General features: G+C 37.7%; 1 protein-coding gene across 1 annotated transcript in view; it reads left to right on the top strand.

Annotated features, from left to right (window-relative positions):
• CHSY3 (chondroitin sulfate synthase 3) overlaps window positions 1-6,130 on the top strand; it is a 170,956-nt gene that overhangs the window by 74,887 nt on the left and 89,939 nt on the right. The gene's annotated exons all lie outside the window — the stretch shown is intronic.

The raw sequence follows: 6,130 nt of genomic DNA, 5'->3' as shown, positions 1-6,130 counted from the left end.
AAAAACAGGAAAAAAAATGGAAAAGTCGTTTGCCATGCCATTTATATGTCACGTTGTGGGTGTGTGTGACTAGAAGACACATAGTACAGTGCAGTAGGAATTCAGTGTTATGGATGTGGTAAAACTAATGGTCATGGTTTGGGCTGAAATGATTCTTTAGCTCTGCTACTTGCTTATAGAAGTCTAGAGGTGTCATCCAGGGTGGTGTTTTGCTCCTTACTGGCAGTGTTCAATTGCTACCAACCTCTGGGAAGAATCCTTCTGAAAAGGCTTGCTTTTTGTTTTGTTCCATTTTATTTTTTGGACCTCTACACTAGATCCAGTAGTCAGGGTATGTTGTAAATTTGCTGCCTATATAGTGAAAGGAAATTACTTAATTGAACTTGCTTCTGGAATTGCTCAGTGAAATTTGAATCTGGGAAATAATTAGATTTCTTTCTAAAATACTTTTTCATTTGTCACTGAATTAAAAGCATTTATATACAGCAAACTAAACCCAGGTATTTCAAAGCAGTAATGTTGCTGTGTCAAGTACTTAAAACACTAGGGCGCAATTTCAGCGTGTCCTGCTTGTGTTAAAATGATGTAATGGTTTCATGATTTGTGATTGGCATTCTACACCATAACATTATGTAGTGCACTGGCAATTAAAGAGGTGATGCTGCTGTTCTGTAATTGTTAATAGTTCTGGTTACCTGATCTCAGAAGAGAGGAGTGAACTACAGTTCCCAGAAGACTGCATTGTTCCATTTCCATTTTCCATTTGGAGGGAAAGACAAAACTTACTGGGAGTTGTGAAACTATCTCCTTTTATCTGCTTTGCTGTGTGTGCTCCCTAGCCATTTCATCTACAGCATTGGAGTGAGGCCTTTGGTTTCAGATACTGTGTAATTTTATTTGATTTGTTAGCTTCAGTTCCAATTATATTGTATTATCATAGAATCGAAGAATCCTTAAAGTTGGAAGGGACTCTGAGGGCCATCTAGTCCAGCTCTCTGCAGTGAACAGGGATACCACAGCTAAATCAGATTGCCCAAGGCCTTATTCAGCCTCGCCATGAAAGTCTCCAGGGATGGGGCATCAAACGCATCACTGGACAACCTGTTCCAGTGCCTCACTTACTACAAAAGATTTTTTCCTTATATCTCGCCTAAATCTACCCTCTTTGAGCTTGAAGCCATTTCCCCTTGTTCTATCACCACAGACCCTGTTTGTCCCCTTTTTTCCTCGATCTCCCCTTTAGGCTGCTATCAGGTCACCTTGCAGCCTTCTCTTATTCAGGCTGAACAAGTTCAGCTCCTTCAGCCTGTCCTCGTAAGAGAAGTGTTTCATTCATTAGAACATTTTTGTGGCCCTGCTCTGAATGTGACCAACAGGTCTGTGTCTCTGCTGTACTGAAGATGCCACATCTGATGAAGTACTCCAGGTGAGGCTTCACCAGCACAGTGTAGACAGGCAAGAGCATCTCCGTTGACTTGCTGGTCATGCTTTTGATTCTACTATTTAGTAATTTGAGTTTTTCCCTCATTTTCTTCATCAAGGCCCATCTTCCTACCTTTTCTTTTCCTCCCATTCCCCCTTTCCTGGTACATAGATCCATGGGCCTTTTGTTCACTGTCATGGAAGTAAGCCAAACCAGGTGAACCATGATAAATAAGAATTTTAGTCACATTGTTGCACGTGCTCTTTCTTAATGGCTACATGTAAAACTTTGTTTTAAGGGATGTTTCTAGTATTATGTAAATGAAGTGAAATCATTGCTGTAAAGTAACATGTACTGACCTTGCTAAGGTTGTGGACTGTGTTTTCTTCTTTTTAGTTTAATACACATTTTGCCACAAATGAGATTGTAGTGATACTAAAAATGGGGTACTTATGTGTTTTGTGTTCTATAAAATGGGCTTTAGTAGCTAAACTATATACTGTGTTTTAGATTTGGGCACAAGAGAGCATATAATGAAAAGGTTAGCCTTGTCATTTGTTTCAGCCATGACTCTGAAAGTAATGGGTCCTATGTATTTCCATGGAAACTACAACAAGTGCAACTATGTTACAGGAGAATTGTCTTTTTCTCTGGCCTGACTCTGTAAGTTTGAGCCTTCAGCTTAGTCAGCATTGTGATGTAGCAGTCAGAATTGATGGGTTTGTCTGGGTTCCAGGAAATCCAGAATGATTACCTTTCCTATAGCAAAACACTGCACATCACTTTACATAATGAGTCTTGAACTTTTTCTTCATATGTGGCCACTCCGTGAACTGCATGGACTCCGACTCATAGTGGTGACACCACTTCTTGTCACTGGTGATGACGCGAGCCAGAAAGCTATCACCTTCGGTCTTGTATTTGTTCAGTAAATCCTGAGAAATATGCATACAGTATTTTTTCTGTTCCTGCAAGACTATTTGTAGGACTCACCCAGTGCAAACTTTGTGATATTCCGACATTGCCACCATTTTTTCAGTGCATTGAAAACACTATTCAGATCTGTACACAGTTCCGTGGTGGTAACCTGCTAATTGGAGCGAATTAGCTGATCAAGACACTCTTCATTTCATGGTGTGGCAGTTGTGCATGGGCATCTGGAAAGTGGCTTGTCTTTCACGTTACTGTTGCCACTGCTGAAACACATCACCCACTGACTCATTGTGCTCACATCCGCTGTTGTTCTCCATAAACATTCAGCAGACATCAGTGAATGTAAGTGGGTGCCATTTTTTTTCTGTATGAATGAATTCAGAGACATGCCTTTGCTCCACTTCCATGTCAGACACCATTTTGTCAGACTGTCTCTCTGCTGCCATCTGTCAGGCAAAAAAATGTAACAGAATATTGGTGGGAAGATTCGACCTCTACTGCTGTACCACCAGCCACGACTCTGATGTGGGCCAACATAATAAAATAATAGGCATTATTTTTCCAGCTTCCCTCAGATACCTGTGCTTGATAATGACACATTAGAGAGTGCAGAGTTGCAGAATGAGTTTTTTTTTTTTTAATTTGTTTGTTTATTTGCTAAATGAGTGCAGTTTTCCTTTCCTGTCCATTTTCGTTACCATGTTACCAAAATGTTACCATTTTGAGATGTAAGCTTTTTAACAAAATTTATTTTCAAAGCCCTTCAACTAATTATACTGAAACTTCAATAAAATGACAAAAGGAATAGAAGGAGAGTAAAAATGTCACCTGGAACATATTAATGATACTATTTAGCATAATAAGGTTTGTGTGAGGTGATGCTGGACTACTTCGGAAGTTTTAGTTGATATAATACCATAATACTTTATAATAATACTGCAACTCAAAAAGGTGTTATTTTAGAAAATAGTAAGGCACCAGAAAAAGAGTGATGAATAAAAAGGAACTATGAAAACAGTTTTAATGGAACAAATGCATCTTAGTTGGATAGAACTGTACTAAAGAGAATTGTGAATTCGAAGTTGAAGATAGTGCACCAGTTAATACATCTTTAAAGAAATTTTGTTAGTGTAGCATTTGTATGTGTGTCTGCTGACTCCAGCTAACTTGTGGTGAGGCTAGAGCAAGAAGCATGTAGTCCCTGTATTATCTGGTGTATTAGATGGGTGTGCAGCAGCTTGTGCAAAATACTTTACTGAAACACAGTGATAAATACATCATGTCTTTATGAAGTGTTTTGGAGTAGCTGAGAATGTTGTCAAGCAGAGGTGGATGTAATGGTAGATAGAAAGATCTGAGGAGTGTCTGTTCTCAACATAAACACAGACAGAGTTTTGGCTGCATACTACTAGGTAGGTAGGGGATGATGATGGTGTGTACTTGATGCCTTCTGAATAGGTTTGATTAACCAGAGAGTCCATTTACATTGGAAAGTGTTCTGATTTCCCCTATGTTACATTTACAAGATGTGTCCAGACGTTTGAGATGGGAGAACATCAGACCATTAGGCAAGTGTTCTATGGATCATTGGTTGTTTTCTAATCAAGTGCATCTTTGAGTAAAATAGACAATTTGTGTAGAATTATCTACATGCATCCTTCTTCATTTCATTTGTATTATGATGAACTTGAATGTTTATCTACTATTTTGTTTTGAACTTTGAAAAACATGGCTTTGATGGAGTGATGTGTAACAGGCTATCATTGCTGGCAGTGTAAAACTGAAGTGCTGTGGTCTCTACGTCTCGAAGTTATATGATAAAAACAACTTCTGTTTATGTTGAGTTCAACTGAATTGCACTCCAGATCATGCTTTAAAAGTTCGAGAAAAATAATCGTTTGTTACGACAGTATAGTATTCTCAAATGGCTAGAGCCATCACTTCATAAAGCAGTGTCTTCAAACACACACAGATCTATTGATTTAATTTCAGAGTTCTGTCTGTATCCAAGCTGGAACTAAAAAATGATAAAACTTCTTGAGTGAGGTTACGGGAAACATTATCTGGAAAGTTCAAGAGGATGAAAATGCATTTTTCCATTTCCTTGCTCAAGAGATAAACTTGAGGATAGTTGACAAGGTTGTAGTTTTATTTTCGTCCTGCTTTTAAGCTCTGCTTCAGCAATCTTTAAAAACATGTAATGCCAAAGGAGAAAATAGTTTCTTTTAACAGTCTTCTGTGGAAAGCTGTGTGATGACCCACTTGCTTGGGTGACATGACATCTGCTATCCTGATGATGTAAGTCAGAGCAGAGCAGATAGATACCTCAGAGGTATTTTTTAGTTATTAACAATTTCTGTGTTTCTGCTGGATGGTAGCTTAGGTATAGATCATTCATTTAAGTAGGTGTTATCTTCACTGCAGCTGAATTACTTGGCTTCATTGTCTTTCTTCAAAATAGATAGTGAAAACAGAGTGAATTCTTAATGACTTTGCATTAGTAAATTCATGAATGCACTAGTGAATGCATTAAAGCATCACTACCTAATGCTGCCTAAGGCTTAAAAGGTGCATCTCTTCAGCTGTAATTTTGTTTTTGTTGTTTAGAATAGTTTTGAAGTTAAATAATTGATATCCCATAATTTTTTGTATATAATTCAGTAACCTGAATCTATAGGTGAGAACAGTGGGGTCTTGCTCCGAGTGTAAGGGCAGAGCAAGTCCAAGATCAACTCAGAAGATTAAATGTACACAAGTCTATGGGGCCAGATGACATGCATCAGGGTCCTATGGGAGCTGGCTAATATGGTTGCCGAGCCACATTTAAAAAAAAAGTTGGAAAAACTTTGTAGACAATAATAGACTGTACACTTTAATGGAGTTTGATTTAGAAGAGTGCTTTGTAAGATGGCACCTAATGTCATCTACATATCTATGTATTTGTTGATGTCTGGACACTACCATAATCTAAATTGTAAACCTGTTAGCTGGGTTGAAATCAAGACATGCTGTTTGATTTTTTCCTTAAGAATTTCTTTGAAATTAGTGACTAAAAATATGAGGCTCATCTCAGGTTCTTTTCTGCATTAAAAGATGAGTAATTTTTTTTGTACAGTGTATCCTCTAACTTTTCTTTGTGTCACCTTGTTATTTCAGAAAGCTGAGATGACAGCATTGCATTACTCTGATTAAGAAGTTGTTCTGCAAGCATAGTCTGACTCGCCTGTGTTTTTGGCAAGATGAATACTGTTATATTAAATTCGAAGGATGTTATCTGATGTCGCATTCAAGAATATCTTGAATGTCTGTACTTTTGGAATACTTTACTTACTGGGATGAGCACTGCAGAATTCCTTGCATTCTTGTGCCGACTTTTCTCACACTCAAATCTTTTGGGATCCTAATTTATTTTAAACAGTATTTTCAGCAGAATTATGGAAGATGAATGTTCATATCAAATGTTGTGTGAGTCAGTAACATGCAGAAAATTTCTGTCATCTGTGGAAAAGTGTTCAGATGAACCTTTTTTAAGGGAGAGGGAAATTCGTGTCAAATCTTAGATATTCCTTAAATTAAAATAGCCTTAACAAAAGATTGCCTCAACTAGTTGATTTTGAAGAACTGAGGTTGCACAATTAGGCTGAACTCGGCAATTATTTATTGGACTATGCAATCAGCAAAGCTGTCTATACTGTCTAATATATACAGTCCCAGTATAGTCCTTGTTTTTTTGTGATAAGCAAACCTTCTCAGTAGGTCATATATATATATGTA

This window comes from Meleagris gallopavo, chromosome Z (genome assembly GCF_000146605.3).
Source record: "Meleagris gallopavo isolate NT-WF06-2002-E0010 breed Aviagen turkey brand Nicholas breeding stock chromosome Z, Turkey_5.1, whole genome shotgun sequence".
Taxonomy (NCBI): Eukaryota; Metazoa; Chordata; class Aves; order Galliformes; family Phasianidae; genus Meleagris; species Meleagris gallopavo.
The sequence above is the reverse complement of the archived record's forward strand: the minus strand, read 5'-3'. Positions and strand labels throughout refer to the sequence as shown.